The 22,430-nt window shown below is 38.2% G+C and overlaps 1 pseudogene; it reads left to right on the top strand.

Annotated features, from left to right (window-relative positions):
• The first annotated feature begins 152 nt into the window (after positions 1–152).
• LOC132540315 (large ribosomal subunit protein uL16-like) overlaps positions 153–22,430 on the top strand; it is a 72,699-nt pseudogene continuing 50,421 nt past the window's right edge.

The following is a 22,430-nucleotide window of genomic DNA, read 5'->3' as shown; positions in this document are numbered from 1 at the left end:
ATCCCTGGTTCTTTCATGGTGAAAGTACATGCTTATTGGAAGTAGAAATGCAAATAAAATGGGGTACTTGGGGGATGGCAAGAGGAAAAGTGAGAAAGAATCAAGATGAAATATTTTACTTTTGTAGAATTTTGTAACACAGTGAGGACCACATGGACTACCACTTCCTAGTTAAGCACCTCCGGAGCCAGATGGTGCCAACCCCATTCTGTGACTCTGTGCAAATAGAAAAAAATGCCTCTTCTCAGAACTTTGGTAATGGGAAAAGATATTTACATGTAATACAGAAGACAAAAAAGTAATAACCAAAATATATAAAAAGCTTGCCAAACTCAGCAACAAATAATAAATGAGCCCATTCAAAAATGGGGAGAGGATAAGATCAGAATATCCACCAAAGGTGAAATACAAGTAGTCCAGGAGGTAGTGCAGTGGATAAAGCATTGGGCTCTCAAGCATGAGGTCCTGAGTTCAATCCCTGGTGGCACATCTACCAGAATGATGTCTGGTTCTTTCTTTCTCCTCCTACCTTTCTTATTAATAAATTAATTAAACATTTTTTAAAGAAATACAAAAGGCCAACAGACGTATGAAAAAAGTGCTCCATGTCATTGATTGTCAGTGAAATGCAAATAAAGACAACAATGAAATACCACATCACCCCTGTGGGAATGTCATACATCAGAAACAATAGCAACAACAAATGCTGGAGAGGTTGTGAGGGCAACCTGTTCCACTGCGGGTATGTAAATTGGTCCAGTCCCCCACATCACCATAAACCAGAGCTGAAAAGTACTCTGGAAAAATAATAATAAAAAAAGTACCAATCATAAATTAAAAGAAAATTGCCTGTGAAAAAAAAACTGGGAGTTGAGCAGTAGCGCAGTAGGTTAAGCACAGGTGGTGCAAAGCGCAAGGACCTGCATGAGGATCCCGGTTTGAGCCCCTGGCTCCACACCTGTAGGGGAGTCACTTCACAGGCGGTGAAGCAAGTCTGCAGGTGTCTATCTTTCTCTCCTCCTCTCTGTCTTCCCCTCCTCTCTTCATTTCTCTCTGTCCTATCCAACAATGATGACATCAATAACAACAACAATAACTACAACAACAATAAAAACAACCAGGGCAATAAAAATGAAATAAATAAATATTAAAAAATTTTTAAATCCTTCAAGGAGAAGGAATGCATATTTTTCTGCTTCCTAGAACTCAGCTATGATGGTAGGATCTCTGGAAGTTACATTGGGTTATGAAGGGTGCTGATACAGACTCTGTCACTCTTAACCAGGTTTTTTTTTTTCCTTCAAGGTTTCCAATGAATTTCTGTTCAAAGTTTTTTCTTGACATGGTAAGCCTAATGTGTGAAGGGGGTGAGGTATGGAAATCTACTTTTCTGATATTGGGAAATTATTCTAGTTACAAGAGACCATATAAAGTCATCTCCTCAAAAACCAACTAAGTATATTAATCATTCATTTAATTACTGAATAACTTTGATTTGTGAGCCTCTCATCCAGGTTCTGGGAACAAGGAAAACAAAATGACAAATATTCCTGTCCTCAAGAAGTTTATTCTAGTGAGAGTGGAGAAGTAAATAATAATCTAAACATATCACATCTTCTGTTTTGGATAGTGATAGTTGTTAAGGGGAGGCAAATGAACAAAGGGAACAGAGATAACATATATTACAGAGGAAGATAGAATTTTAGATAAGATGAGTTAGCTAGGGTTCACCAAGGAAAGACCTGAAAGAAGTAACCACAAGAAGATGATGCTATATAGAGGAAGAACAAGCCAGGCAGGGAGAATGCCAAGTACATAGGCTCTAAAAAAGGAAATGTTGCTGACATATTGGAGAAACAGTAAGGGAATGAACAAAATTGGAATAGAGCAGGAAAAGGAAATAGAATTAATTCTAAATTTGAGAGGCAACAAAATGGTGGTCATAGTAAGACAGTAAAGCTAAAAAATGAACTGGAGGGAAACATGCTGATTGATGTAAGCCAGAAAGAGGACTAATATCAGATGATCTTTCTCATCAGTTTGATTTAAGATAAAGCAAAAAGGACCCAAAACAAAGCAGACAAAAATAAATAAAAGGTGGCTGTAGGCTCAGTGCCCTATGGTGGAGAGAGATAGCAATTTGTCTTGAATGATGTGTGCAGATACTTATCTTTTTTTTTTTACTTATCTTTTATATATATATATTTATTTTATTTACTTACTCCCTTTTGTTGCCCTTGTTGTTTTATTGTTGTAGTTATTATCGCTGTTGGATAGGACAGAGAGAAATGGAGAGAGGAAGGGGAAGACAGAGAGGGGGAGAGAAAGACACCTGCAGACCTGCTTCACCACTTGTGAAGCAACTTCCCTGGAGGTGGGGAGCCAGGGATCAAACTGGGATCCTTAAGCCAGTCCTTGTGCTTAACCCACTGCACTATAGCCCGACTCCCACAGATACTTATCTTAGGAAGATATGAAATGGTAGCTCTGTGACAAGAGCCTTGTAAATAAACTTCTCCTATACAAAGTGAATTGGGGGAAAAAAGTGAAAATTTTAGTGAAATCAGTAAAGTACCTTTTGTAATGGTTTACCAGGTAGCAAAAGTAGATAATAAATCAGGATTAGACTGTAGAAAGCTGAGCAGACATCAAGGAGTTAAATTTTATTATATATTAAGGAAAAATCTAATTTTCTACTATACTTTTTAAATTATACCTTTCATCTCCATCCTAATTTGAAATTTAGCTATGAGAATAAAACAGAACACTGACATCAGGGACTGTTGTGTATAAGCTCTACTGAATGATCTTCCTAAGGAAAGTATGTAATGTTTTTTTATTTATAATAAATTCTGTAGCTTTTTCCACATATGAATTATGGTCTTTAGCAGTCACTTACATTGTTATGATTCTGCAAGTGATATACTTCTTTGTTGTTTTCACAAGCTGTTTCTGCTTTTTTTTTTCTCCTTCTTCTTCTTCTTCTTCTTCTTCTTCTTCTTCTTCTTCTTCTTCTTCTTCTTCTTCTCCTTCTTCTCCTTCTTCTTCCTCCTCCTCCTCCTCCTCTTCTTCTTCTCCTTCTTCTTCTTCCTCCTCCTCCTCTTCCTCCTCTTCTTCTTCTTCTTCTCATTCTTCTTCTTCTTCTTCTTCTTCTTCTTCTTCTTCTTCTTCTTCTTCTTCTTCTTCTTCTTCTTCTTCTTCTTCTTCTTCTTTTCAATAAGCCCATTCTGTCATCCTATTGAGACTGATTTCTACCACAGGATGAATTCTGTAATCAGTTCTCAATCCACAATGAAATTCTCATCAGTTGAACCATTGCAGTTGAATAGACAGAGCCATGTCCTCAGCAAGTGGACAAGATAAACTAATTGAACCTTTTCATTTCAACCATCGGTGGTACCCTGAATACAATGCAGTCAGCACTATGTTTAGCACTGTGAAAGAACAAAACTTCCATATTTTCAGATGCTAGTGCTTATTAGGAGCAGAATAGTATAAATTAGCAATCAAACACTGAATGCTAGGACATGAACATTTTTATTTCTGGCTTTATTACTGATTTACCACAACCTCTTAATTGATGTGGTACATTTCCTTGACCTTATTTTTTTATAGCTGGTAAATCTTAACCTGATTTCATTGTGTAAAATTTTAATTATTGGAGCTATTGAAGATGACAAGAATCATAAACAATCAAAATTCATTTCCATTTGGCTTGAGAATTGCTACTTTACTTTTGGTAACAGCTTTTGAAACTAGAAAATAAAGCCACATTGTAAAAACTGCTTTAGAAAAACAAATTTTATATCTTTTTTTAATTTTTATTTATTTATTCCCTCTTGTTGCCCTTGTTGTTTAATTGTAGTTGTTGTTATTGATGTCATCGTTGTTAGATAGGACAGAGAGAAATGGAGAGAGGAGGAGAAAACAGAAAGGGGGAGAGAAAGAGAGACACCTGCAGATCTGCTTCACCGCCTGTAAAGCGACTCCCTTGCAGGTGGGGAGCCCGGGGCTCGAACCGGGATCCTTACGCTGGTCCTTGCACTTTGCACCACCTGCGCTTAACCCGCTGTGCTTCTGCCCAACTCCCCAAATTTTATATCTTTATCCTGGGTCTATCCTAAGTCTTAATGACTCTTTCTTCTTTTTTTTTTATTTCTTTATTGGGGGATTAATGGGTTATAGCCAACAGTAAAAAAACAATAGTTTGTACATGCATAACATTTCCCAGTTTTCCACATAACAATTTAACCCCCGCTAGGTCCTCCTCTGCCTGTGTTCCAGGACCTAAACCTTCCCTCCCCACCCCAGAGTCTTTTACTTTGGTACAATACACCAACTCCAGGCCAAGTTCTGCTTTGTGTTTTCCCTTTTGATCTTGTTTTGCAACTTCTGTCTATGAATGAGATCATCCCATATTCATTCTATCTTCCTTCTTTTTTATTAATAGGACAGAGACGAATTGAAAGACATGGGGGAAATAGAGATGAAGATAGAAAGACATCTGCAGCACTGTTTCACTATCATGACACATCCCCCTTCAGGAGGAGACACAAGATTAGAACCAGGATCCTTGCACACAGTAACATGTGCTCAACTTGGTTTGTTATTGCTTAGCCACCTACTTCCTTCCTTCTTGCTTTTTACCTTTTCCGATTTCTTTTCTCATTACTAAACTTAAAATTGACCCTCCTCTTTTTATTCAAATAAGTTTTCATAATCTCACTTTTTTCAAATGCTATAAAATAAGTTAGCTTTCAAAAAGTAAATGTTTATAAGCTCTCTTAACATGTAAGACAACCTATGAAAAAGAGATAGTTGAGTAACAGTATGATAACAAAGATCCAGAATCAGAAAAATTCATCCACACTAATTTCAATCATTTCTCATTTGAATAGTCTATGAGTAAGCAATCAAAAATGTCTGGGTTTGTTGGATGCAAAGAGAGTGTCTTTTTTTTTAATTGAATGTCTTCTGCCATCTCATCTCAAGTCTAGTTTTAACTCTGATCTACTGATACTTTTCTTTCCCAATAAATAAAGCTACATAATAACTAGACTACTTCAAGTCAGAGTTATCTTGAACAATAAAATTAAGAAGTGTTTAAGGACAAAAGATCACAATGTACATAGGTTACCTTCATTTGGTTCAGGGCTAAGAAGAGTTTAGATAATAGATAGATAGATAGATAGATAGATAGATAGATAGATAGATAGGGTAAATGGAGTAAGACAACAGAAGGGAATAAATAAATAAAATAAATATTTAAAAATATATATATATATAAAATAAACTGGGGGGCCTGGTGGTGGCACACCTGGTTGAGTGCGTGTGTTACAATGTACAAGGACCTAGGTTTGATCCACTGGTCCCCATCTTCAGGGGAAAAACTTTATAAGTGGTGAATCAGGGCTGCAGGTGTCTCTCTGTCTCTCCCTCTCTATTTCTCCCTACCCTCTCAGTTTCTGGCTGTCTCTATCCAAAAAAATAAAGATAACAATTTAAAAAATAATAAAAAATAAACTGGTACATAGTTTAAGTATTTAAGAATGAATATAGCACACAGATAAATAATAGATGTGTATATATAAATGTAAATATGTACCTATGTAAGTGTATACATATAAATAAGTGTATTTTTTCTGAAGTTATTTGTTTAGTCTGTCCCTCCTATATGTAATTTTTTTAATATTTGTATTTATTTATTTATTTATAAAATGGAAATATTGACAAGACCATAGGATAAGAGGAGTACAGCTCCACACAATTCCCACCACCAGAACTCCGTATTCCATCCCTCCCTTGAAAGCTTTCATATTCTTTATTCCTCTGGGAGCATGGACCCAGGGTCATTATAGGGTGCAGAAGGTCTGGCTTCTGTAACTGCTTCTGAACATGGGTGTTGGCTGGCAGGTCAATTTGTACTCCCAGCCTGTCTCTCTCTTTCCCTAGTGGGGCAGGGCTCTGGGGAAGTGGGGCTCCTGGACACATTGGTGGGGTCATCTACCCAGGAAAGTCAGGTTGGCATCCTAGTATCATCTGGTTGACAAACGAGTTAAGATATAAAGCAGAAAAAATTGCTGACTAATCAATAAGTGTATTTTTAAGACATACATATGCATATGCATGTGTATATAGGCACATAAGTTCTAAGCTTATCCCTCTGACTGGAGGGAACATAAAATTTTCCCTTTTTTACCTGCCTATATTAACTTCCTATAATATATATATATATATATTGCAATAATGAGTTCTTTTTTCTCCAGATCACTGTTCAGTTCTAGTTTATAGTGGTGCAGGGAATTGAATTGGGGACTTTGAAGCCTCAGGCATGAGTGTTACTTTGTATACCCATTATATTATCTACCCCCACCTCAATAACAAATATTTTAAAAGAACAAACAACAAAAAGCAGAGTTTTGCCCTACATGTAGCCATTCTCTAGATTTGCAGAAAAGTCAAAGACCAAAGAGATTATCTAGACCCTCTTGATGCTTTTCTTTTTTCAACCATGCTGGCTTTAAACAAGACAGTAAAGCTTTTTCTAAAACATTGAACTGAGAGCAGTAGAAGCACCTACATTTTCACATAATTCCTTGAGAGGGATTTGCCATACTTTTTTAAATCATAATTTGTTTCAACCACTTTGGAACAATGCTTTATCATCCTATACAAAAAGATGTTGGGCCCCAAAAAGATAACCTTGATCCATACTCCCATGACGCCCAGTCAGCTGAGGTAAAGAACAAACACCTCATCACAGACCCCTGCAAGCGTCAACCCGGCTTTGACCTAGCACCTTATGATTGGGCCCTCCTCAATCGCTATCGAACAGGCCATGGCCGGTGTGCCGCTATGTTCCATCGCTGGGGAGCCAGAGACGACCCGAACTGCCCCTGCGGCTACAGACAGACTATGACCCACATAGTCAACGACTGCCACCTCTCCAGATTCAAAGGAGGTCTCGAAACTTTACATCAGGCTCAACCTGACGCCGTTGACTGGCTACGGAAGAAGGGCAAACGCTAGAAGAAGAAGTGGGGGAGAAGTGATAGGAGGATGAAAATAAAAGGGCTCTGAAATCCAGCCCCCTCAGCACCCAGAGACAGACTAGGAAAAGGAGAGGGACATATGGAGGTAGTAATTTTGTCATGAGTAGCTTGGAGGGGAAGAGAGGATTAGATCAAGAAGAAAAAGTATTTATGTATAAATGTAGACTGATAGTTGTAGAGATGATGGTTGGCCCATGTCTACAACTGTAGAGGAACTGAGGTAGATTACATTGGGGAGACTGAAGATTCAGAACTCTGGTGGTGGGAATGGTGTGGAATTATACCCCTGTCAACATGTAATTCTGTAAATCAATATCAAATCACTAATAAAATAAAATGACGTTGGCAATGTCCATGTATCCATTTATGTTGAGGCTGATGACACTAAGTCAACTGAATCAATCACTCAGCCTAGAGACTGGCTTAGCTTCTGTAAATATCATTACAAATAAACTGCTGTTGGTTCATACCCCATATCATATAGATATATAACTATTATTTTGAGACCAAAAAATAATACTGTGATAAGGTTGTAAAACAATAGGCTGGACACCAAGAGGCTTATATTTCCTCTTTTAGACAGAACAGTTCCTGGACCTTGGTTTTTGACACCTGCATAGGTGATAAAGTCATAGTGAAGTGAATAGAGACTCAAATTTACAAATTGCCTGGTCACAGAATTTCAAACAGTAATTCTTGAAAAGTTGGAAAGGTCATATGGCCACATGCCCATGACCTTCCTTGCCTTGCTTTCTCTTGATGAGGCAATCTGTTAAATCATTAATGGTATAGCAATTCAGGAACACTTTTTTTTTTACAATGGTGCTCTGGTCAACACTTCAAAGAAAGGTTATAGTTTGGTGTCACTGGTTTCAAAGGTTTGTTGTTTGTTTGCTTGTTTTTTCAGCAGCAGGACCTTCCTTGTTGTCATTACTTGCCCATGATAATTTATGAGGGTTTATCAGCATTGGGATTTATCAATAAACATCAACTCTTCCCTTTAAAAAGTCTTTGCTCTGGCTTTTCCTGAATACTGCCAGAAGTAATTATGCCATCTAAACTTATAAGTGTCTCCAGGTAATTTATGCCCCTCAATTACCGTCTCCATTAGACTTCACAAACTGGCAGAAGTCCTAGGAACATTTTGGGACACACTTTCAAATTGATCTGCCAACTCTCTTTTTATGTATAAGGCAGATAAAGTTCCCTTTTTTTTTTCTGGGTCCTTCTTATCCAAAGGTATTTGGTCAGTACAGCTATTACCTCAGATGTCTCCCTGGTACATAATTCAAAGTAGCCTGACCACAGGGAGGGGGATACAAATGTATTTTAACAGAGCATTTGTTCAATATGTCCATGCTATTATACTTCACCAAACTTTCTTTATAACACCATGGTGGGTCACACTAATGTGCTAGGACTGAGATATATTGCTGTTGTTGGCTAACTCTTTAATATGTTCACATATGTGGTTAATTCTCTGTGTGTGTTTCATATTTTATAATTTACGTAAATACTTTTGGATAGTGTATAGGTCATTCTCATTCTATCTTTTGTTGTTACTCTGAGTATACATCTTATTCAGAGAGGAGGAAGTGTTTTTTGTTTTTAAAGAGCTGTCTTACTACACTCTCTCATTAGGTATTGAGTGAGATAGGGAGGGGAAGTATATACACCACCACTCCATCATCCATAGGATTTCACCAAGTGTCACATTACTCTCATGTGGTGTTGGGGTTCAAACCTGGGGCGTCACACTCGGTAAGACATGCATGTTACTGAGTTACATCTCCTGGCCCTGAAAACCTAATTATTTATTATTAGAGAATAAGACCAAGAGGAAGGCCAGAGCACCAATCAACTCTGGCATATACAAGTTCTATGCACTGCTGCTAAACTATCTCCCTGGCCCTTTATCTGCTTTCTTTACTCTGTAATTGCCTAAGCCTGATACAAAGTAGAAACACAGAAAATTAATGGTGATTTATGGATTCTGCCCATAAGAGGAATTAGGAGTTCAATGCCGTGATAAAAGAGCCAGTGTTTCTTCCACTAAAAGAAACAACTCTAAAATTCTGGACACTAAGCTAAGTCTTAGGCTTATTTAATTTTACTCAGAGCTGAAAGAGTATTGTCTATAGACTGTTTTTTAGTAAATTGCGGTGATAAACAAACAAACAAGCAAGTTCCTCTGATCTTGTTTCCTCATTAGTAAAATGAGAATGACAATGTTTACGTTCCTTCCAGCTTTAAACTTCAAGATCTGGGAAGATTTTATCTAATAATTACTTAAAGGGCATAATATTAGTTACAAGTCTGAACTATGTTTCTGGAAGCTTCCTAACAGCTCTATCCTTTGAAATGTTATAAAGGAAGTATCAGAAATTCATAACAGTGTATTCTCTTTGTATCCATCCTATTTGGAAAGTACAGCGATATTTATTATCTCTTCTCTTGTGCAGATGGAGGTGCTTGATATCAACACCAAATTCACCAATACTTTATAATGATGAGACTGAGATGGGTGTTTAGTTTACAAAATGATCTGTATGATCACAATACTATAGTTTCCATATTTTATTTGGTCAGTCTCTAAGAAATAGAAACTTCAATTTAAGAAAAAAAAGGATTTGTATGAATACTTAGTATTGTTTGCAAAGTAAGTCTTAATACTAGTATATATAAATGTTTCATAAATATTTACACACATACATACACATATATACATATATATATATATACATATATATATATATTTCACATGGTTTAAGATGTAAGAGACACTTCCCACATAAAAATAGGAAAAACATTGTTCTTAGCTCTCTCATAATTCTGCCTAAAGAAAAAACATCACATACAGCTTCAAAAAGTAATTTAGAAACAAAAATTTGGGATTCCTAACTAGGCATACTTTCTTTTTTGTTACTTTAAAGATGGCATATTAAGGATGGCAAGTTGACAAAATTCAGTAAGACATTTAGCAACTTCTGATGCATTATGACCCAGGGGTTTTCAGAATTTAACATTCCCATGCCTGTGGAATTTTTATTAGACTTTAGTAAATCCATTTGATATGTTAAAACTCATTCACACACTAAGTGCAGTATGGTCTTTAGACTGTTAATTTCAGTCTCCTTTTAAGCGGGAGATATTTACTCCAAATGGCCTATCACAATGAGTAAAGAATATTTTCCAAGATGTTTTAAAAAGCTCCTTACTAGTGTCTACTGAATTAGTGGTCAAATGCTAAACCATAAAAATCATCCATTAGAAGTCAGGAAACATACAACCCAGGATGGAGTAAGTTTGGTAATCATTTTGACAAGGGTGAAATTGAGATAAGAGACCTTGCCTAATCCATTGAACCAAAAGTAAGGAAGTGTGATTTAAAAAAAAACAAAAAACACTGCCCTTGAGCACTATGTTCCACCAGAAACTCTTTTCTGGGGTGAAGGGCAAGGAGTTGCCTGAAGCAGCCTCCCTCCAAGTGTGGATCTGTATTAAGTTAAGCTTTGAACAAACTGGAGCCCAGTTCCTACTTGGGCACAGGCACACAGTCTAATATCTGCTCTTAGGCACAGATGCATTGGCATAAAGTCTGTCTTTCTGCCCAGAAACTGAAAATTTTGGCTGCATTTGCGTAATATGTCATTCTAACATTGACTGAAACTGTAGGGGTGGGAAATTTTGATAAAGTATAGAAGGAAGAAGAGAAAAGATTCAAATATAATTGGCATCAGACCCATAATTTTAAGGAGAGAAAAAAAAGTACTTTTTTATAGAAATTTTCTGGAAGACTACATGTCGAGATGTTAATAGTAGTTATCTCTCAGAGAATGGGTTACTAAAGAGATTTTTTTTCAATAATATACTTGTAATTTTGATTTTTTTAAAAATGTATCATGTGATAAGAAAAATATACAAGTAATTGGGAATAAAAAAATCAGTCTTCGGATCTTTACTTTTAGATCATTATAAGGGAAATTTTAAATGCTCTCCTTTCTAACTTAAAATTACAAGGAATATTAAAAGATTCTATTATTCATTTTTGTAGAACCCCCCCTCCAAAGTATATATGACTGATATTCAATGTCAGGCTGAATTATATGTATAAAATAAAGATTTTTCAACAGCAAAGAAAATAAAAGCAGAAACTAACCAATGGGATTATATCAACTGAAGAGCTTCTGCACAGCAAAATGTACCACCTCCCAAACATAAAGACACCCTACAGTATGAGAGAAGATCTTTACACCACACATATCAGAAAAAGAACTAATAGCAAAATTCATAAAGAGCTCAGTAAACTAAACATAAAAAAAAGAAAAAGAAAATGAGCCCAGGACATGAATAGACATGAAAAGATCCAGAGGATCAATCAGAGAAATGTAAATAAATACAATAATGAGATACCATTTTACACCTGTGAGAATGTCATTCAATAGAAAGGACAGAAATGACAAATGTTGGAGAGGATTTGGAGAAAAAAGGACACTTCTGCCCTGTTACTGGGAGTGCAATGTGGTTCAACCATTGTGGACAGCAATCTGGAAACTTATCAGTACACTAGAAATGGACCTACCCTACAACCCACCAATTCCCCTCCTGGGGATTTACCCAAAGGAAATAGAAACACCTGTCAGAAGAAATCTATGTATACCTATGTTCATAGCAGCACAATTAGTCATCGTCAGAACCTGGAAGCAACCCAGATGTCCAACATCAGATGAGTGGCTAAAACAAAACCTGTGGTTTCTATACACAGTAGAATACTACTAAGCTACTAAAAACAATGAAATTGTGTGGTCTAGGAAGTTGTGCAGTGGAAAAGGTGCTGGAGTGGCCCAGAGGGTGGCACAGTGGGTAAGGCATTGGTCTCTAAAGCATGAGGTCCTGAGTTCAATCCCTGGGAGCACATATAGCAGAGTGACGTTTGGTTCTTTCTTTCCCTCTTTCTTCTCTTTCTCATTAGTAAATAAATAAAAATTTTTTTTTTAAGTGCTAGATTCTCAAGCATGAGGTCCTGAGTTCAATTCCTGGTGGCACATGTAACAGAGTGATATCTATTGCTTTTTTCTCCTCCTATCCCTCTCATTAATTAATAAAATATTTTTGATTAATAATATTTTTTAAAAGAAATAAAGACAAAAAATGAAGCTGTCTCCTTTGCATCCTCTTGGATGAAACTTGAGGACTACATGTTGAGTGAGATAAAGCCAAAAAATATAAGGACTGGGGGCCGGGGCGGGGGGGGGTAGTGCAGTCGGTGAAGCGCACTTGGTGCCAAGTGCAAGGACCAGAGTAAGGATCCTGATTCAAGCTCCCAGCTCCCCACCTGCAGGGGAGTCACTTCACAGGCAGTGAAGCAGGTCTGCAGGTGTCTATCTTTCTCTTCCCCTTTCTGTCTTCCTGTCCTCTCTTGATTTCTCTCTGTCCTATCTAACAACAATGATAGCAATAACAGCAATAATAACAACAGTAAACAGTAAGGGAAACAAAGGGGATAAAATGGCCTCCAGGAGCAGTGGATTTGTAGTGCAGGCACTAACCCCATCAATAACCCTGGAGGCAAAAAAAAAAAAAGAGAGAGAGAGAGAAGGAGCATCACCAAATGATCTTACTTATTAGTAGGATTTCATAAAGTAGGGACATGGAGGGAGAGCACAAAGTGAAACATGGACTGAAAATGGTATACTGCACCAAAGCAAAGGACTATGGGGGCTAAGGGGGTGGGAGGAGAGGGAGAAAACTTTGGGGGCCTGGAAAATGTATATATATGTAGTGAATCCACTGTAAAGCATTAACCCCATCAATAAATATATATCAATTAAATAAATAAATAAATAATAAAATAAAGATTTTTTCAATTCATCTTCAATGAAACAGAAAGTACCATTCTTTAAATCAAAATTGCTAGAAGGAAAATATGATTTCATTAACAGAAATGTTTGGTAAGGATAATGGATGATGTTTTTCACTTGCCACAGCAATTAAGACTTCTCAAATAAAATACCACTGAGAAAAATTGTCCTTTATTCAAAGATCATCAGAGAAGATATAAGTTATAACACTTACTATATCTAGCTAAAAGTCTCTATTTGAAAGCTAATTCCATGATAAATTTTAATTATGTGGATAGGACTAGCTTCAAAGCTGTATTAATTATACATTTAAGCTCTACATATAAATTTGTATATAAAAGTACACCCAGACCATGTAAAATACAGTCTGAATCAAATTAAAATACAACAATTTCCACAGCAGTTATTTGCTCTCTATATTATTTCAGTCAATTCTTTATAAACATTAAAATATTGCTGTCTTTTCTTAGCCAGTTTTGCTTCTCTAGACTAGAAAAATCTCGTGGCTTTGGTTAAATTTCTGGCATTACCTAGTAATAAATACTCTAATAAAAGAATTGGAAGTTGCTAATAAGTTTCACATCATTATCCCAAAGTCTACATGGTTTGTCTATTACTGCAATTCCTAATCTCATACTCCTATTGCTCTATTTTTTCACCACTCGCATCACAAAGAAATGTAAGTAATCAACTAGGAATACCAAAGGAGATCTCCTGGGACTGAAGCAAGACAGCATTAGAACACTTTCAGGAACACACAGAATCACCAGTAAGTACAAACACATGTGGATTGTGGACAGGGAGGAGCCTAAGGAGAGATTGAACAGCTGGTAACAGTCCAGCAGTTTACCAGTTGAGGCACTACCTCCAGTCTACTTTACCAATAAAAAGACTGCTGAAGGGAGGAGAGGACTCCCCTAAGACTCACCAAATGCAACTGTGAGTCTCCACTGCTACTACCCTCAGAGGCTGAAGCAACAGGGGGGAGGCCCTGTGCTGATATCTGGAAACAGAAACCTAATCTGGAAATTCAAGAGATGATCTATACATCTGTGGCCTAGCAGTGGTGCTGTATAGTGGAGCCTTTTCACATTGTTCTCCTGATGAGAACATAGTGAATAATTGCCTCAGAACCTACAGACTATAAACGGGACATGTTTAGAAACTCATAGGTCCAGCAGTGCTGCCCAGCTTGGCAGAGAAGCTGAATTGAACACAGATCTTTGGATCCTTGGGTTGTGAGAGAGTCTTTGCTTAAACACTGTGCTATCTCTCCCCCACCCTGCTTTATCTCTTAGTCAGGAGTCAGTGATTAAGCTAAGAAGCCTACTTATACTTTAAAAGCCCTGAGGCTACCATTGCCTACAGGGAAGAAAAAGAACAAAGAGTCTTTAACAGCCACTGTGCTCCAACTCAGGGGTTGATATAATACTGAAACAACTGTTGATTTCCACAACTTTAAACTCTTTAAGTAACTTATTTAGACACAAGTCAATGTAAGCAAGAGTAATCAGTAATATGAAAAGTACTGAGAGAGGGCCCTCATAACATACTATATATAATGGTTAAACCAACAAGAAGGAAGATTGCAGAAATGAACCAGGATAAAAGTCTAGCTAAAAGCCCTCCAAAGGCTGAACCACAAAATAGTGAGGTCAACATCCAAATGCTTATTAAGGAAATAGTGACAGGAGTGAGTAAAGAGTTTGAGAGAATTGTCATCAGAAATGCAGAAACAACAAATAAGACTCTGGAAGAAAACACTAATTATAATTATATCAAGATCATTAGAGAGTTGAAAGCTGAAATAGCTGAGCTAAGAAAACAACTACCTGAACAAGCTAAAACAGTACCATAACAGGGTAATAAAGTAGATGAACTCCAGAAAACAGGAGAGAAGAGAGAGAATAGAATCAGTGAGACTGAAGACAGAATTAGCAAGATGGAGGATGAATTAGAGACAACTGAAAAAGAGTACATCAAATTAAAAAGCTTCTGCACAGCAAAAGAAACCAAAACCACACCAAGAGACCCCTCAGAGAATGGGAGAAGATCTTTTTTGTTTGTTTGTTTGTCTGTTTTTAAGACTTCTTTTTAAAAATATTTATTTATTTATTCCCTTTTGTTGCCCTTGTTGTTTTATTGTTGTTGTTATGGGAGAAGATCTTTACATGCCATATATCAGACAAGAATTTAATAACCAAAATATATAAAAAGTTTACCAAACTCAACAACAACAACAAAAAAATGACTCCATCCAAAAATGGGGAGAGGACATTGACAGAATATTCACCACAGAAGAGATCCAAAAGGCCGAGAAACACATAAAAAAATGTTCCAAGTCTTTGATTGTCAGAGAAATGCAAATAAAGACAACAAAGAGATATCACTTCACTCCTGTGAGAATGTCATGCATCAGAAAAGGCAGCAGCAAAAAATGCTGGAAAGGTTGTGGGGTCAAAGGAACCCTCCTGCACTGCTGGTGGGAATGTAAATTGGTTCAACTTCTCTGGAGAGCAGTCTAGAGAATCCTCAGAAGGCTAGAAATGGACCTACTCTATGATCCTGCAATTCCTCTCCTGGGGATATATCCTAAGGATCCCAACACACCCATCCAAAAAGATCTGTGTACACATATGTTCATGGCAGCACAATTTGTAATAGCCCAAACCTGGAAGCAACCCAGGTGTCCAACAACAGATGAGTGGCTGAGCTAGTAGTGGTCTATATACACAATGGAATACTATTTAGCTATTAAAAAGGGTGACTTAACCATTTTTAGCTAATCTTGGATGGAGCTTGAAGAAATCATGTTAAGTAAAATAAGTCAGAAACAGAAGGATGAATATGGAATGATCTCACTCTCAGGCAGAATTGAAAAACAACATCAGAAGAGAAAACACAAGTAGAACCTGAACTGGAGTTGGTGTATTGCACCAAAGTAAAAGACTCTGGAGTTGGTGGCAGGGGGGAATATAGGTCCAAAAAGGATAACAGAGGACCTAGTGGGGATTGTATTATTATGTGGAAAACTGGGATATGTTATGCATGTACAAACTATTGTATTTACTGTTGAATGTAAAACAATAATCTGCCAATAAATAAATTTAAAAAAAATAAATGTAAGTAATCAGAGTCCTAGTAAACCCAGAATATTCTCAGTTTCATAAACAGCTTATATCAGCAGCCTGTCAGCACACTGACTGTTCTTTATGATAAGGTTTTCATGCCGGATGTAAATGAACAATCTATCCATCATCAAGAAAGTCTTAATATCAAGAAACAATACACTGAAGCCTGGAGAGACAACTCAGTGATAGAATAAATGCCTTCATGTGTGTGAGACCCCAGGATGGAGACTCCTGGAGTCATATATGACAAGGTGTTACTCTTCTCTCTCTTTCTTTCTCATTGAAAAGAAAGAAAAGAAAATACCATTAACCTTGAGATAGCTAACACAGTGGAATGCACACTTTACTATAAAGAAGGACCTGGGTTTGAGCCCCAAACCACAAAAAAAAAAAAAAAAAAAAATGCACAGAGAAAGCTTCAGGAGAGGTAGAATAGAGCTATGGCTCTCTTTCTTTCTCCTCTCCCCATCCCACCTTCTCCCTTTCATTCTTTATCTGAAACAAACAAACAAAAAAAGGAGCCAGGCACAGCTAGTAAAACATACAAGTTACTATGCAAAAGGACCCACGTTCAAACTTTTAGTCCCCACCTACAGGAGGGGAAGCTTCGTGAACTACCTAGCTGAGCAGTTCTCAGGCAGGAGAGAGAAAAGGGGGAGGGGGAGGGGGGGGAAGGGAGGAGATATTCACTAATCTATCACTAGAATAAAAACACAGAATCAAAGAATATATATCTATAATGTTGATATTATCAAATAGTCTTCTATCAATTATACCAAATTAAATTCCCTGTGCTTTGCATCACCTGTGCTTAACCCGCTGCGCTTTTGCCCGACTCCTGTTAAATTCCTAAGAGCAGTGTATTTAATCTATCTTTTACATCCCCTTCCATATATAGCATGCCATGAATAGTCTGTCACTTAGCTTAACTGAAAAGGGAAAATGGCATTTCATTGTAGTTGTAATTTTTTTTCTTTTTCTTCCCACCCCCTTTTTAAAAATTTTGCTTATAAAAAGGAAACACTGACAAAAACCATAGGATAAAGAGAGGTACAACTCCACACAATTCCCAACTCCATATACCATCCCCTCTCCTAATAGCTTTCCTATTTTTTATCCCTCTGGGAGTATGGACCCCAGGTCATTATGGGATGCAGAAGTGGAAGGTCTGGCTTCTGTAATTGCTTCCCTACTGAACATGGGCATTGGCAGGTCCATCCATACTCCCAGCCTGTCTCTCTCTTTTCCTAGTGGGGCGGGGCTCTGGGGAAGAAGAGCTCCAGGACACATGGTGGGGTCCTCAGCCCAGGGAAGTCTGGTTGGCATCATGTTAGCAACTGGAAACTGTTGGCTGAAAAAAGAGTTAACATATAGAGCCAAACAAATAGTTGACTAATCATGAACCTAAAGGCAGGAATATTTCAGATGAAGAGTTGGGGGGTCTCTGTTTTGTATATAGTTAGTAGTCCTGTTTTAGTTATATTCCAAAGAGCTCATGACTATACCAGTTTTTGTTTTCTTCCTGAGCCTAACATCTGATAGGCAGGTATGACAGGCCTAGACCTCAAATACAACCCTCTCTCCATTGTTACTGGTCATCTCTATCAGGAACAACACAATAGACCCCTTTGTGGGCTCCCATAGAACCTTGCCCCCATCATGGAACAACAACAGTAGAGAATGTTCCATCTCTGAAGGGCAGTTTTCTATGTTCCACATGAGGAAAATGGGTCCTGAAATTAGGGCAGCTTGGAATGTTCCTACTCATGACCACAGAATTTGAGCTCAGATCTATAGGGATGCAGAGGTCACATAGACTCCTAAGCTAAATATGAGCCCCAGATCACATCAAATTGATGGGGTTTATAGTCAACAATATTTATACATCTTTCCCATATTTGGGAGTTACTCTCTTCCCTGATCCAGCGTTCTGGTCCTTTTTCCAGTCATGACCTCATCTCTCCTGACAATAACTTGGATCCACCTGTATTATACTATAATTTTTAAGTTAATATTCTAATGAATGCCTTTTCTTCATTTGTAATATCTGTTTATATGTCTTTCCTTCTTCAAGGAAGTTCATCTACGCCGATGACATCTGTTGTGCAACTCAGGCATCCAAGTTCGACATCCTCGAGGAAACACTCACAAAAGACATGTCTCTGATATCTGATTACTGTAAAAAATGGCGACTAATCCCTAGCACTGCAAAAACGGTATCATCTGTTTTCCATCTACACCGTGCCTTGGCCTCACGTGAGCTTAATGTGCAGCTTGATGATACGAGAATCCGGCATGAAGCCCAGCCAGTCTATCTTGGCGTTACTCTCGATCGCACTCTGTCATTTCACGAACATCTCATAAAAACTGCAGCAAAGGTGGGCGCGAGGAATAACAGCATTGCAAGACTGGCCAGCTCCTCATGGGGCGCGAGCGCTTCCACACTACGATCATCGTCTCTGGCATTATGCTATTCCACTGCAGAATACTGTGCCCCAGGATGGTTCCGTAGCCCCCATGTCCACTTGGTCGATTCCAAATTATATTCCTCCATGAGGATAATTTCTGGAACCATCCGTTCCACCCCGGTTCCATGGCTGCCAGTTCTTAGCAACATTGCCCTGCCAGATATTCGTCGGGATGTGGCATCATCTAAGTTCATTTCCCACGTCTACTCGACCGAACCTGCCAATATATGCGGATATCTTCGCCCACCCTGTCCAACGCTTGACGTCTCGTCACCCAATCTGGTCCCCTACTCCTACACTGAACTTTTCTGTTCCAGACTCTTGGAAACAGAGTTGGCAGTCAGCTGAGGTAGAGAACAAACACCTCATCACAGACCCCTGCAAGCGTCAACCCGGCTTTGACCTAGCACGTTATGATTGGGCCCTCCTCAATCGCTATCGAACAGGCCATGGCCGGTGCGCCGCTATGTTCCATCGCTGGGGAGCCAGAGACGACCCGAACTGCCCCTGCGGCTACAGACAGACTATGACCCACATAGTCAACGACTGCCACCTCTCCAGATTCAAAGGAGGTCTCGAAACTTTACATCAGGCTCAACCTGACACTGTTAACTGGCTATGGAAGAAGGGCAAACACTAGAAGAAGAATATGTCTTTTGATAAAAGCTGCTTTTGTCTTTTGCCCATATGTTGCAGGATTGTTAGTTTTTATCTTACATGTTTTTTCTGGTACACATTTATTTGGTAAGTTAAAAAGAAACTTGTTATATTCATAGCTGCATTATTAGCAATAGGCAAAGAGTAGAAGCAGCCAAAATACCCATCAATAGATGACTGGCTAAAGAAGTTATGGAGGGGCTGGGTGGTGGCGCACCTGGTTGAGCACACATGCTACAGTGCACGAGGACCCAGGTTCAAGCCCCCGTCCCCACCTGCAGGGGGATAGCTTTGCGAGTGGTGAAGCAGGTCTGCAGGTGTCTCTTTGTCTCTCTCCCTCTCTAGCTTCCCTCCTCTTCTCAATTTCTGGCTGTCTCTATCCAATAAATAAAGATAATAAAAAAAAAATTTAAAAAAAATAAAAATAAAAATAAAGAAGTTATGGGCTGGGGGTCGGGCGGTAGGCAAGGGGTTAAGCGCACATGGCGGAAACTCGAGGAAAAGCATAAGGATCCGGGTTTGTGCCCCCCCCCAACTCCCCACCTGTAGGGAGGTAGCTTCACAAGCGGTGAAGCAGGTCTGCAGGTGCCTCTCTTTCTCTCCCCCTCTTTGTCTTCCCCTCCTTTCTCCATTTTTCTCTGTCCTATCGGGCAACAAGGACATCAATAATGATAATAATAATAACCACAACTATGATAAAAAAAAACAAGGGCAACAAAAAGGAAATAAATAAAATATTTTTAAAAACTTTAAATAAAAAAAGAAATGATGGGCTATATGCTCCATGGAACACTATTCTGGAGTGAAAAAAAGATGATATTCTATCCTTTGGGACAAAATGGATGGAGCTGGCTATGATTATGCTTAGCGGAAAAAAAAAAAAAGACCGCTATCTGATGGTTTCACTCATATGTGGGATCTAGAGAACTGATAACTCAAAAATTTACAAAAAAAAAAAAGAGAAGAAAAGAAAGAAAGAAGCAAACAAACTGCTAAGACTAGTGAGAACTATGATGGTTATTTTGGGAAGGTGGGAAAATGGAGACACAAACTTTGGTAGTGGGTGTAATGTGGAACTATACATTGGAATCCTAAAATGTTGTAACCTGGGATTCAGGCAGTAGCGCAGCCGGTTAAGCGCACGTGGCGCAAAGCGCAAGGACCAGCATAAGGATCCCGGTTGGAGCCCCCAGCTCCCCACCTGCAGGGGAGTCGCTTCACAGGTAGTGAAGCAGGTCTGCAGGTGTCTGTCTTTCTCTCCCCTTCTTTTTCTTCCCCTCCTCTCTCCATTTCTCTCTGTCCTACCCAACAACAACGACTTCAATGGCAACAACAATAATAATTACAACAATATACAACAAGGGAAACTAAAGGGAATAAATAAATAAATAATGTTGCAACCCACTATTAATGACAAATAAAACATTTTTAAAAAGTTATTTTTTTAGTCTAAATGTTTGAAGCATTTGGAATATGGTATAAAAAGTATGATAAGGATTTAAAACTAATTTTATTTACCTGATGGTTAACAGTTGTCTCAATATCATCTATTAACTACTTTATTTTTAAAAATTTTTTATTATCTTTGTTTGTTGGGTAGAGACAGAAATTGAGAGGGAAAGGAAATATAGAGAGGGAGAAAGACAGAGAGACACTTGCAGCACTGCTTCACCACTGCAGGCAAGGTCCAGGGGCTCAAACCCGGGTCCTTGCACATTGTAACGTGTGCTCAACCAGGTACACCACCACCTGGCCCCGCTAATTAATCTCTTACTCACTTATTTTGTCATCTAACTCTTGCCACTCACTAATATCTGCTACATATGTAATCCTATATTCAAACTAACTTATTCATTCCATTTTTCTTGTGTCTGTTCATGTACTATTACATTAATGTAATTATTATAATTCTTTATCTTAAAACATGGAGCTGTTAAGAACAATGAGTCCACCTTCTCTAACTCATCTTGGTGGAGCTAGAAGGAATTATGTTAAGTAAGCTAAGTCAGAAAGACAAAGATGAGTATGGGATAATCCCACTCATAAACAGAAGTTGAGAAAGAACAGAAAGGGAAGCTCAAAGCAGAATCTGACTGAATTTGGAGTAGGGAACCAAAGTAAAAACCTCTGGGTGGAGGGTGACATTCAGCTTCACTAGGGGTAGCAGGGAAGGCTCAGGAACACAGACCTTTGGTGGTAGGAATGGTGTTAATAAATATTCCTGTTAACTTATAATTTAATTAATATGAGAAGGGAAATTGATTGAATGTCTCAGACTATTTGATGCATAGATCATAGCACTGAGTATATGTTCCTTTAATATAAGCACTTAAAATTTCAAATTGGTAACCAGATTGAATTTCAACTGTTAGTACATGTCTTTTTTTTTAATTTTTCTTTTTAAAAGGTGTTTTGGGTTGTTTTTTTTTTTGCCTCCGGGGTTATTGCTGGGACTCAGTGTCGGCACTGCAAATCCACTGCTCATGAAGGCTATTTTTTCCCCCATTTTTGCTGCCCTTGTTGCTCTTGTTGTTGTTATTATTGTTATTGTTGTAATTGATGTCGTTGTTATTGGATAGGACAGAGAGAAATGGAGAGAGGAAGGGAAGACAAAGGGAGGGAGAGAAAGATAGACACCTGCAGACCTGCTTCACCGCCTGTGAAGTGACCCTTGTGCAGGTGGGGAGCCGGGGCTCGAACCGGGATCCTTACTCCGGTCCTTGCGCTTAACCTTCTGCGCTAACAGCCTGACCCCCCTTTTCTTTAAATTTTTTAATACCAGAGCACTGCTCAACTCTTGTTTATGGTGGTGCAGGGGATTGAACCTGGCACTTTAGAGCCTCAGGTATGAGCAGGCATGAGAGTCTCCTTGCATAATTTCCATTATGCTATCTATCCCTGCTGTTAATACATTTCTAATAATGACATGTTCTTTGAAATATTAAATCTTCTGAAACCTTAGACCAGGGAGAACAGAAATAACTGTTGATACTACTTTATAAGATACAGCTAAAAAAAAAAAAAGATACAGCTATATGTAAATAGCAGAAAAGGACATAAATTAAGTTGAAGTCCTGTATGATACAGAAAATCCTAACAATGGGATTTTCAAAGTTAACCCAATTTTCAAATAATTTGGTTATAGCAATAATTATCTATTGCTTTCTTAAACCGTTAGACAGTAGGAACCTTCCCCTTTCTCTATAAAACATCTCTCAGGCCTGGAACCTCTAGGGCAGGGCTCAGTTTCCTGCATGCTTC

Source organism: Erinaceus europaeus, chromosome 9 (genome assembly GCF_950295315.1).
Source record: "Erinaceus europaeus chromosome 9, mEriEur2.1, whole genome shotgun sequence".
Classification (NCBI taxonomy): domain Eukaryota; kingdom Metazoa; phylum Chordata; class Mammalia; order Eulipotyphla; family Erinaceidae; genus Erinaceus; species Erinaceus europaeus.
The sequence above is the reverse complement of the archived record's forward strand: the minus strand, read 5'-3'. Positions and strand labels throughout refer to the sequence as shown.